Raw genomic sequence first — 14,039 nt, forward strand, 5'->3', positions numbered from 1 at the left:
CAAAGTAGGTGATGCCATTGGCAAACATGGAAACTCTGGCTCTCAATCCACCAGGCAGAACGATGCTGTGAAGGACCGGATTTGCCTCACGGCACCTCAGCTTGCAAAGTAGTGGCTCCATCAGAAGGACATAAAGCAGGGGAGACAGCGGACATCCCTGATACATGGACTGGGAGATAGCTTTCTGTCTACCTGTACCATTGCTGTCGGTGCAAAGTATAGTAGAAAAATCCGATTGTGGAAGCCCAGTTGGAATCCGGTGGCGTTCAAATCAGATGCCATAAGCGACGGTTGACCCTATCAAAAGCTTTGGACTGATCCAAATTGATCAGCGTGGCTTCCGTGTCATCTTCTATCTCTCCCTCTAAGATCGTATGTATGGATCAGGTGCAAGTTATTTTGAATTGATTCCCCCTTCATAGCATAGTTCTGCTCTGGTCCGATCAATTTGCCGATAATGCCCTGTAGCCAATTCTATAGGACCTTGGCTAAAATCTTTAGCTCTGTGTTTATCAGAGTTATGTAATAGTATAATTCTGCCATGCCTATCTGTTTTCCTCAGCAATGTGATCACCCCCTTGGTGACTTGACCTGGAATGTAACCCTCATCAAACCAGTAGTTGAACACATCTGTCAAAATCGATATCAACATGGGTAACAACCTCAAATACAATTTGTAAGGCAGACCATCGAGTCCAGGTAATCTATTGCAACCAATTTGCTTCAGCACAGTAAGGACCTCGCAACTAGCTGCTCTAGTCACCTCGAGGATGGGAGACTCTGCCGAATATTTGCCAAATTAGTGAACAGGGAGAAGGGACTGTTGCATGAAACGCTTCTTTGAAATGTTCTCAAAATTCCTCGCAGATGTCCAGAGTCAACCTCCGGGTGCTTGCCGATAGCTATATACTTGTCTGAACCACTCATAGAGACCTCCCTACACACATCTGCATCAGAGCCCACTGCCTCGTTGGTTACTTTCCTAAGTGCAGCCCTAACTACTTGTCCCTCATAATGCTCACTAGCCTCACATCGAAGGTCTTGCCTAGTTAGTCCTTGACCTACAATATCCATTAAACCTGTGACCCTAGCTAATATTTCTCTAGCTGCTTCTTCGTCCTTGCTTTATCTGCTGCAAAGTGCTGAGAGTACATGACAGAGAAGTTCCTAATCTTAGCTTTTAAGCTAACCTACCACGTACTCCCTGTAACCACCCCAACAAAAGCCTCTTAAATGAGCCTAGCTAGTTTTACCCAGAAGTCTTGTATCTCCAGTAAGGAGATATTCAACATCCAGTACCCTCATAGTTTGGGCTATTCCTCAGCCATAAGTCCATAAGTAGTTTATGGTTTGACTGGGACAATCTAGGAGCTCTATGTCACCTTTCTTAACTAACATCCTATCCAGATAGGTGTTTGGGTAGTAGTCTACGCTAATGATCCACGTCCACATCTCCTGCTTGATGCGGAACCTGTCAACCAGATAGCATCTAGCCATCTGATCAGCCAGGCTGGTTTCACATCTATCCGACCCTCTAGTTTCGATTCTTACCTTATCTAATCTGGAATCAAAGATGGCATTCCAATCCCCCATTAGAACTACATGCTATGGACCTGCAACAAAAGCGTCAAAACCGTGAAAGAAGGAGACCCTCTCTCGAACAGTGCTAGATGCATGAACTGCAACGGCCCAAAACACGCACTTTTTGACAGCAACATTGACCCTTAGCAGCCTGCCCGCATCGTCTAGATGGACAACGTTTACCATCGTGAACAGGATATGTTTCATCAGCAGGGAGATGCCCTTCCCCTGCATGTTCCCATGTACTGAAAAGACATCATAATCTCTTGAGAATCCACACATGAAACCAAGTGCATCTCCTGTAGCGCGGCCACATCCACTCTCAGGGACAGGAGGTCTCTCCGGACGTGAGCCGCCCGATCTGAGGCCCTCAAGCCCCTCATATTCAAACTTGCCAAGTTAAGAGCCATAGCGGTTACTTAACTCAAGCAGTATCGCTCACGGTTCCAAAGTCCTCTGGTGAGAGGATGCTGATGCAATCTTTCCCTTCTTTGTCTATAATTTTTATTAGGGTGAGAAAAAAGTTCTTGCGGAATTTTTTATTTTGATTTGAAATGATGTATTTTTAAATTAGTTTTCGTTATAATACCTTTACTTTATATATCATTTTAAAGAGCGTGTTCCCCTCTATCTAATCGTTTAAATTACAATCGTTTTAAAACAATGTTCTTTTCCAGAACTCTCACCTATTGACTACCATTTTTTCCAGCATCTCAACAACTTTCTGCGTGAGAAATACTTCAAAAACCTAAGTGATATCAAAAACGCCTTCAGCCACTTAATCTCTACCAGAACGCAAGAACTTGCATAAATACACTTGTTTTGCATTGACAAAATGTGTTGATTCTGATTTTGACGGTGCTTATTTCGATCAATAAATTTTTGTTTGAGCCGAGATATGTTCATCTGAATTTAAAAGTTAAAAACCACAAGAACGTTATTGTCAACCTGATACCTGATGGTTATTATGCAACGTGTTCCCAAAGAAATATGTCGGGGATTTTCTTTTTTAGGATAAAGATCGAAACCTCGTGTTTTTCTTTTTTTTTTAAATAATCCGGTAATATTTAAGTACTTCTGACATACCAATTAAGTAGATATTATTGCTTTTAGTTGAAATTGATACACAAGGTCAGTAAACCCATTGTTTTTTTTTTGTTTTTTTGTTTTTTTTTTAATCAATGTTTTCGTTTTTCTACTTTTGCTATGATAGTGTAGTTGCATCGGAGAAAATACATGCAATATGATATATATATATATATATATATATATATATATATATATATATATATATTTATATATATATATATATATATGCAATAATATATATATATATATATATATATATATATATATATATATATATATATATATATATGCAATATAAGATGAAAAACAACATTACAAAAAAAGAGGAAGGTGCAGATAGAAACAAAATGGCGACGAGAAAAGGATGCGAAGCAAAGTAAACTATGGGGGAAGAGACAGATAAGAAGGAATAAATTAAAGCGTGAATAAGATGGATGATTTTTTATAATCATCATCATCATCATCATCTATCTATCTATCTGTCTATATCAATATTAACGTACGTACATACGTGTGTCACGGTTTCCAGATTATAACTTATTTGATCGGGAGATCCTATTTATCAAAAAGGAGGCAAGAAGGTGATAACATATTACGAACATTAAATCATTAGCATACATAGATGCTAATTTAATGTTCGTAGCATGTTATCACTAGGGCTATGACAACAGCATATTCTTTTCATTGTTTTGCCTCTCGAGTATATATCCGACACAGTTGGCACAGTTAATCAACCGAGAACCACATCACTCTATATAAAAGCATATAAGATATCAACGGATACAAACTCGAGAGTCAAAACAATGAAAATAATATGCTGTTGTCCTAGCCCTAGTTATCACTTACTATTCTCCTTTATAATAAATAGGATCTCCTGATCACTGAAGACGCAATGCAAAAAATTTAAATTTAAAAAAAATGTATGTCGCTTTTTGGACGTGAAACTAAAATATGCCTTCTTTGTCTAGGATCCAAAACTAGTATCTGTTTTGTCTAAAGATGGTATAATGATATCGTGGGGTTCCCATCTGTGCTGAGCATACATACGATGGAAATTTGTCATAGACTCCTATGTGGATATTGAAGATAAACCATAATAACCAGATATATTCTGACAATACATTAACCATATTACTTAGATAAATACTTTTACAGTTTTAACAAAAGAGCTTCGCAGGGTCTCGATTCATGCTGATCGTCCACAGATGTCACTGTAGAATTTCCGAAAATCACACAAGTCAAATATTAATATAATATTTTAATTTATTTTATTTCGGACTATTATCCTCATCTTTCTTCGATGTTGATTTACAACGTTTCGGCCAACTATTTCTCTGTCCTTCGTCAAGTGGTAACCGCGACTGGATAGGAACTCCAAATCTCTTAACTGCATTCTCAACAATTACTGCCATCCATAGTTGTTGTCGTCTCACCACGTTTTGGCCAAGTAAGCCTCTGGCCAGCTTTGGGTAGGATTGAAACCGCTATCTTCAGACAGTTCTCACCTGGAACTGTAGATATTCAACATCTCTATCCTCTATGCCACGGGCCTCGAAGGGCAATTCAACTGTCTGGAGATAGTGGTTTCATTCCTACCCAAAGCCGGCCAGAGGCTTACTTGGCTAAAATATGGTGAGACAACAACAACTATGGATGACAGTAATTGCTGAGAATGCAGTTAGGAGATTCGGAGTTCGTATCCCGTCGCGGTTACCACTTGATGAAGGCCAAAGTAATAGTTGGCCGAAACGTGGTGAAACAACATCGAAGAAAGATGAGGATAATAGTCCGCAATGTGTGACACTCGTCTGTTTCATTCTCTCTGTTTCCCTTGTTACTTCTCTTTTCGCGAGAGCGGTGAAATAGTTGCTTAATCGACGTGGTTGCTATGGAAACCAGTCATAAAAAAACGTCGCTCACCTCCTTACGAATTTTTACGATTTTTAACACCAGTAAATTCATCATAACTTTTGTTTTACTAAACGAAAATTGATTTTTTTTTTTCACTATATAGCTGAGAAGGTAAACTGTACTAATTGTTTGAAATTTGATTGGAAAATGAGTGAGCGGTGAAGCTTCAAAGCAGTTCCAAATGACTAAAACTGCTACTTAGCTATATCATTCAAAAAATGTGTTTGAATGATATAGTCCTGAAGAGGTGCAGAGGGTGACAGTTTTGTTTCTGTGAATCGCAGACAGATGGACTACTGGGCCCTAAGCTAATAGATTGCGTTTGGTTGGAGGATATGTTTGTCTTGATTTGCGGATCCGGTGTTCAGTAGAAGAAAACAAGTGTGACCCTATGGTCTCTCAAAACAAAACACCGTTACTTGTTTTAAACTGAAGATGTGGTGTTGTGTGGAGGGAAGAGTCTTTACTGCAACACTGACAGAGATCACATGATCTACCTTGAGACTGGAGTAAGGTTAGACACAAAGTCCGTTTGTAATGTGAAAGATATCAGACTTCTCACAAAACCATTCTCTGATTGAGACAACAATTTTAAAACTGCATCAATCGCGAAGGATTTTTCTCAGCTGACTCAGAACAGAAAAAAAATAATAAAATAAAATTTAAGTTATTTAAACGCAAATAAAAAAAATCGATTTCATTTAGAAATTAGACACAAGCTATCTAATGTAAGAAGAGCGTGCATAAATGGGTTGTTAGTCATCCGGTGTCTATACTAGTCTTCAGTGAACGCAGTATGACAGATTCGTCCGCTACTTACACATCAACAATCACCACAATACCACATTTACTCTATGGGATTTTTATTTCCCTTTGCATAAAGCTAAATGAAACTAAATATAGTATATATGTGGACACCTTACGCCTACCAGCCGTGTTAAAATTAATAGTAAGCATTTGCTTAGGCTAGGAGTGAAACGTATATTAACATATAAATATACATAACATTGTATATATTGGAGTATCCTTTTTTTGCACCATCAGTTCAATTTTAATTTTCAGGTCATGTGCTAGTAAGAAAAATCTATAATTACTCACATCTATGTTGCTAATAGCTGTTACAACCCTATTAAAAGGTTACAAACAAAAACACAACGCCAAAATAAGGTAACAACATGTATTGCAAAGCATACAATAGGTGGGTTGTTTGTCGTAGCCGACGGACGACCTAGGTTGGTCCACCGGATATCGACTGGTTATTTATTTGCTTCCCATGAAACAAAATGTGACACAAGGTCGGTTTAATGTGGGAGATAACCAGCTCCCCTCAAAAAGGACATTCTACAAAAATAAAATTGCCTTGGTATAGAAGGGTTTCCCCCTCCATTGATTAAGGACAGCATCTGAGAAGACACCATACTTCAGTCACCAGTCCTGTACAAGTACCAGATATCGACTGACATCTTACGGATTAGTCTTCTAATAATCTAGTAGTAGGTAACATAGGTTAGTTCCGCCACAACACCCCCTCCCAAGCTGGTAACCGGGCGTTGTATCAGTATTTTTTCCTCTTTAGGTGGACCATGAACGGCTCGGTGATTTTCCTTTTCTGCCTGAATGTCGTGGTTCTGGTGTGATTTGGGGAAGGTCAATATTAAACGTGTCGTAGAGAGTTTCAATAGCCCCTGTTTCTTGCGGGATTCATTATTCAGAGCAAAACTTTTTCTTCTGACCGGAAAAAAAATGTTTTGTTGCCATTTTCTCATGTATTAATCGCGAGAATTTAATAAAACAATTGATTGCTTGCGTGTGTAGGCTCCGCCATGAGTAATTAAGGGTTAATAAACCTTACCTAAGATCCCGCTTGTAATAATCCATCAGATAAGGGGCGATATTGCCTCAGGGGTTTCCACTGGTGTTGTTAACCTGAAGAACTGTCTATCTTGAAGAGACGGCCCGACAGTTCTTCCATATAGTTGAAAAACAGTTTGAGTGCTATTATTTTGCTGCACGTAATATCTTTGACTGGTGTTGACTCTCGGTAAATAATGTTATACTACTAGGAAAATAGAATTGCGACTTGTACCTATTGCGGTGTAGCTAGGGGTTTCATATCTGGTGAAAACCCGCCAGCAATCGCGTAGACATTCACAACTGGGTTGATTGGCGTGGGTGTCATCACTTTAGGACTAGCGATAGAGTACCCTGCTTCATTTTGATTTCTTGGCTTGTGGTTAGGCACTGTTCTCGTTAGAGGAGAATTACTTTTATTCGGTCTACAACCGTATGGGGTTGTTTTCGCCTTCTGTTTGGCTTTTTGTGGCCTAGAACAAAAAAGCTTTCTTTTTAATTTGTTTTTCAAGGTTTCGGCGTCTGTTGAAATTTTTATTTTTGTTTTGCAAAAATTATTGATTCGCTTGTTCTATAGCTTAAAGCCATGAATCAAGTCCGACCCGAGTAAGTCAGTGGTATTACTTACTACTTTCAACGAGTTTGCTTTTAATTTTTTCGTCTTTCCTAATAATGTGATATTCGCTAAAAATACACCTTCGAAGTTAATTTGCATACCGTTAACGACATTTGCTGTTTTGTATGTCCTCGGCATTGTGGGTTTATTCAATTTCTTCCAGGTATTTAACTTTACTATCGAAAGTCTGAACCCGAATCAGGTTGCATTTGTATTTCTTTATCATGATTTTTCATAGCAACATATTTTCGCAACCCTTCTTCGTGATTTTAGTCTCTGCCAAACTTACTCGGGTTTGTATTTAATTTTATTTCTGCAATGAGTACTTTTGCGTCATATATATATATATATATATATATATATATATATATATATATATATATATATATATATATATATATATATAGTGCAAAATGTTGTTGAAAATTCAAAGACTCACGTTTTCTTTTTTATAACCTTCGTTTATTTCCTGGATTTTTCCATTACAGCTGTTTCATTAATGAGTTGGCAATTTTACGATTTATGGTTCCGTAAAAATAGCCTGTCCCCACCAACTTCTTAAAATCGCTTCACAGAACGTCTGAAACGCGTTAAAAACGATTTCAATGATTTAAAAACATTATCACAATGATCTAAACATAATTTTCAATGAAAAACCAAGACAGGGAATAATAAAATAATGTTAAAAAATACACATTGTTGGTGACCACCCCCTTATTTTATATATATATATATATATATATATATATATATATATATATATATATATATATATATATATATATATATATATATATATAAACTCTGGATATAATTCACAAATTAAATTCATAAATGAAAATGATAGAAACATAAACTGCATTGAAAATAAACCTATTAAGAGCGTAATAACATATAATATGGCAATGTCTTCCCGTATACGAGTCAAGAAAAATAACCAAGAGACAAAAAAAGATAAAACCAAACCACAAATATTAAATAATAATACAAATAAACAGCAAACCAAAACCCGTAAACGTAAGAATAGACACAAGGAGATCCTATGGTTCAACCCCCCATATTCCAAAAACCTAGAAACAAACATAGCCAGAGAATTTTTTAAAATATTAGATAAGAACATTAAAGCCTCCCATAGATATAATAAAATTTTCAATAAGAACACAATTAAAGTCTCTTACTCTACTATGCCTAACCTTCATCAGAAAATAATTAGCTCTAATAATAAGAAAATTAATAAACTACAAAATACAACTATACAAAATGCATCAGACTGTAACTGTAGAAGAAAAAATAAATGTCCCCTACAAGGCTCATGTAAAATTAAAAATGTTATCTATAGCTGCACAGTATCAAAAACTCCAAATCCACATGAACCTATTAACAGCCATAACTCAACTACCAGATTAAATAATAACACCAACTTAAACAAATCTACCGATCAATTACTAATCAACCCACCATATAATAATCCAACAACAGTCCAACCGGAAAATAATCACAACAAGCAAGAGGTAATATATTTTGGTTCCACATCTGGCCTAATAAAACATAGAATTTCAACGCACAAACATTCTTTTAAAAATAACTCTCTATCAAACCAAACTACTCTATCAAACTATATTTGGCAACTAAAAAACAGCAATATTTCTTTCAACTTTAAATGGCAAATAATTGAGACTTGCAAATCATATAAACCAGGAGATAAATTTTGTGCACTATGTACAAAAGAGACCCTAAAAATTTTAAAATATGAAGATATAAAAAATACAACCAAACTATTAAATTCAAGACAGGAGCTTATGGCATGTAGTCATAAACGTTGGTTTAAATTTAATAAATATAAACCACCTTAAATCATTAAAAATTACTTATTAGTAAAAATAGATTACAATTTTTTTTTGTTTTTTAATAAATTAAGTTAGACTAATTATCTCCCTTACACCCTAAAATAAATAAAAGTAAAGAAAACATGACAATTATCTCCCCTTAAAATACGTAATAATAATATTCTATATATATAAACCGTAGCGTCTTTAAATCAAAAATACGCTAACGGAAACAATTTATTGCACGAGCGTCCCCTCCCCCTTTTAAAATTCATCATTCAATAAGATAAAAAGCTATAGCAAACATCTTAATGACTATTTTAACTACAGTCCCTGATTTCAAAAAACGAAAAATTAAAAGGTAAATATCTCTATATATTTTTAAAGCAAATTTATTATGTAAATTCAAAAATATATATTTTTCTCTACTTATTTCTATCTCTAACCCATATTAATTTTCTTATAAATTTTAAATCCAGACCTTTTATTTCAATTTTTTCAGATTCATCTGCCTTACTTTTAATGCTAGGTTTATTCATGGTGTCTTTTAAATTCAATAAAAACCCTTCAAAATTTGCTGATGAGGAGACCTTGCTTATCAAAAATCTATATATAATTATTGTACATAACTTGATGTATACCACAATAAAAAGCATTGTTTTCCGAAACGATCGTACAGATAATTGCTTTTGTTGTTGTTCCTTCTTATGAAACGGATTTTTAATTTAATTATAATTTGATTTTTAAATTTTACATTATCAATCACATTACTTAATATTGTATTAGCTCTAGGACATTTAACTATTGAGCTTATTATATATCAAAATTACAACGAGCACTTTCTATTTCCTGTATTTTAATTAAACTAGTAATTTCACTGTTACATTAAAATACACTCAGCTCTTTAGACTATTGTTCTAATCTCCTTTAAATTTATATATATATATATATATATATATATATATATATATATATAAAATCCAATTATTAAATTATTTTTATTATATATATATATATATATATATATATATATATATGTAAAACATTTCCTTGATAAATATGAACAGTCCTTAACCCAATGTAAATAATAATCGATTATACAGAGACGGAATTTTCTTTCTTCAAATTCTTTTGTAGCTATATTTCGATATATGTGTCCTTTCTTTTCCCTTACTTGTGTTTTATTTTTAACGTGTTCTTAATTTGCCTGTCGTTTTTTTATATCTGCGTGACTCCATCTTCGATATTGATCGAATCTTTGTTAATAATTTGTATTTTCTGACAGTCTTCCGTAAACTTTTGTAGGGTGAGTTTTTTGTTTTTTACATGTTCTGATTTTGTTAGGGCACGCCTCCTAATTTCCGCATCTTAACTAGAAGTCAATCCTTGCGCAAATACTAAATATTTAAAATTGTCTGCACTGAGTTCTGAAAGTTTGAATTCGTCGTAATGTTTATTTACTATGACTGCATAGGTTGTTAAATATTTTCCTTAACTTGTGTTTTATTTTTAACGTGAGCGTTGTTGTAGTTCAACTTTAACAAAACTGTGTTCATATTACCTAATTTTTAGTACTTTTTAAAGGAAAGGGAACAATATTTCGTTTCTTTCAATCCATTCGCAAACGAACGTTAAACGCACAGTTTTAAATTCATTGGAAAAAATATTTCTTCAAAAATAGAATGTCATTTTCACAGACGAGAATATATATATATATATATATATATATATATATATATATATGTCAACAGAAATGTTCACTATAGCTTCAAAGCAAATATCTTTTCGCATAGAATAGAAAAAACTTTGACAGTGTCGAAAAAGCCGAAAACCGTATGTAATTTTTTAGTAAGCCAACATGTTCGCTGACCTATTTGTGAATGACGCCAGAAATGTCATGACAGTGCCGAGCGAAGAGAAGAAACAAGACATATGGAAATGTTCTTACTTTCCACGAGTTTGCAATTCGAATTTTTATGTCCACGTACTTATTTGGTTTCCGCGAGTTCCTGTTTTTCCTTTTATCAGTGTTTCCTGAACATTTGCTTGGTTTAATTCAGCTTTCCGTCGTGAGTTCTTTTGAATGCTGGAGGTATTTTAAATTCGAGTGACCTCTGTGAATTTGAAATCCGAAATGTCGCCACTGTTATAGCTATATAAAGGGTTACAAAGAAAAACACAACGCCAAAATAAAGTTTTAAAAAAATGCATTGCAAAGCATACAATAGGTGGATGGTTCGTCGTAGCCGAGGAACAACCTAGGTCCACTGGATATCGACTGCCATATTACGGATTAATCTGTCGGTATTTATTGAGATTGGAATAGTCTATTAATAGGGGACATAAGGTAGTTCCGCCACAACAATATTTCCATCGATGAAATGAACGATTCATTGAAAACCTATGGACTAAGGAAAAATTCTTTAATAATTATTCGTACCCCTTTGATAAGCAACAAATTTTGTTGTAATTCTACATAATTCAATTTAGAATTTTAATATATATATATAGGTAATATATAGAAGATAAAACAATGCAGGGATGTACGAGCTGAAGTAAATTTAAACACATAAAAGTGGAATAATTTGTGCTGTTTCCACCTTTCATATTGATACAGTACACACACACACAAACGCACACACACGCGTGTGCACACGCTCGCACACACACGCGCGCACACACAAATATATATGTGTGTGTGCTGTGTGTGTGGGGGGTGTATTTCACTTTAGAATTTAGGTTAAACAAGTAGAAATGGTCTTTAAACAAGAGAAATGTACACCCACGTTAAACAAGAGAAATGTTCTTTCCGATATAACATATACGGAACTTCCATAAACCATACTGACGTAATATTGTAACAACAACAGCAATAATAATAATAATAATAATAATAATAATAATAATAATAATAATAATACTTTTATATAATAATAATAATAATAATAATAATAATAATAATAATAATTAGGGTTGTGACAATAGAAGATTATTTTTCATATTTTTGACTCTCTGGTATATATCCGACATAGTTAGATACTCAAAAACAATGAAAAAAAAAAATGCTGTTGTGACAGTCCTAATAATAATAATAATAATAATAAAATAATAATAATAATAATAATAAAATAATAATAATAATAATAATAATTAGGGTTGTGACAATAGAAGATTATTTTTCATATTTTTGACTCTCTGGTATATATCCGATATAGTTAGATACTCAAAAACAATGAAAAGAATATGCTGTTGTGACAGTCCTAATAATAATAATAATAATAATAATAATAATAATAATAATAGATATATATATATAAATATATATATATATATATATATATATATATATATATATATATATATATATATATATATGTATATTGCATTGACGAAAACGTGAAAACTACATCATCAACCTGTCGACCTGTTACACGTTTGTATTGTATTTCCTCCTATAAATTACGTTTATATACACACTAAACAATGATTCACACAAACTACATTAACCTTTATATATATATATATATATAATATATATATATATATATATATATATATATATATATATATATTATTCCTTAATTGGAATTCATTTTTTGAGATGAGCATTATATGTTAATTTTTATTTTTATTTCGGACTATTAGTCTCATCTTTATTAGTTGTTGTTGTTTTTTTTTTGTTTTTTTCGTGGCGCAGTTGATAGAGACGTTGAATCTCTACGGTTCCAGATGAACATTGTCTGAAGATAGCGGTTTCAATCCCACCCAAAGCGTACCAGAGGTAATTGGTCAAAAATGTGGTGAGACGACAACAACTACGGATGGCAGTGATGGCTGAGAATGCAGTTAGGAGATTCGAAGTTCCTATCCGTCGCGGTTACCACCTGACGAAGGCCAGAGGAAGTTGGCCGAAACGTTGTGAACCAATAAAAAGATAAAAAAAAAACAAAACAAAAAAAAAACAACTAATAAAGATGAGACTAATAGTCCGAAATAAAAATAAAAATTACATTAACCTTATGTATGTATAAATCATTTATTACATGTATATAGACATATGTATATACATATAAATATGCATACATATATATATATGTACACACACACACACACACGCGCGTGCACACACACACACACACACACACACACACACACACACACACACACACACATATATATATATATATATATATATATATATATATATATATATATATATATACTAGAGGAACCTATGGAAATTTCACAGCGAACTCTTTCATATGTAATACATTAATGATGGATGTTCAGCATAAATGGGAAATGGGGCCGTCCTGATATTACTGGAGCTCTTTTATTATTTATCTAAGCTAGTACAGATGCCCGTCGTAGCCCGATTGTAAAGTACGCTCAAATATGATATTTTCATTTAAGCAAATTTTGTATATATTATTATAGAGTCATTTTTCTATCGATTTTTATATATTATAAAGTTGTAACTTCAAAAATATAAAATATATCCATATGACTTGAGTGCATCAGCTTAAATCGAAACCGAAATCAAAACTTATAGAAGAATTCTTGGTAAAATTATTTATAAAGAGCATAAATTACTTGAGTGTCATCAGTTATAATCGGAACCGAAACAAAAATGTATGAAGAATTCTTCATAAAATTATTTATTACAAATAATGGAAGGTCATAACAATCAAACGACAGTCAATTAGAAGAAAAAAAGATGGATAAATTTTTACGACGTGCCCCAGCGTATTATAAACACCCCCAGCCTCTCATGTTAAGAACGGCTTTCAGAATAAACACCCCCAACCTCGAACGCCGTTCTTAACATGGGGAGGTTGGGAGGTGTTTATTCCGAAAGCCATTCTTTATATGGGGTGATTGGGGGTGTTTATACTACGCTGGGGCCGGTCGTAAAAAAATGCCAAAAGATGTAAGCGTGACACACAAAATAACACGCAGCTGTCGTATTAATATATAGATATAAGGATATTATTACTGAGTCTTTCTTCTAGATTGTACTATCTCGGTTTCTGTCTACGTAGCTATCTGCCAATTCCCTCTTGGAATTCGTTGTTTTACCAACCACATATGTTCGTTTCCTTTTATCTCTTGATCTTTCTCGGTTCCTTTCCACCATTTTTTCCCTCTCTCTATTTGTCTATGCT

The sequence above is a fragment of the Euprymna scolopes genome, chromosome 30, assembly GCF_053919585.1.
Source record: "Euprymna scolopes isolate OS-2025 chromosome 30, ASM5391958v1, whole genome shotgun sequence".
NCBI classification, from domain to species: Eukaryota; Metazoa; Mollusca; class Cephalopoda; order Sepiida; family Sepiolidae; genus Euprymna; species Euprymna scolopes.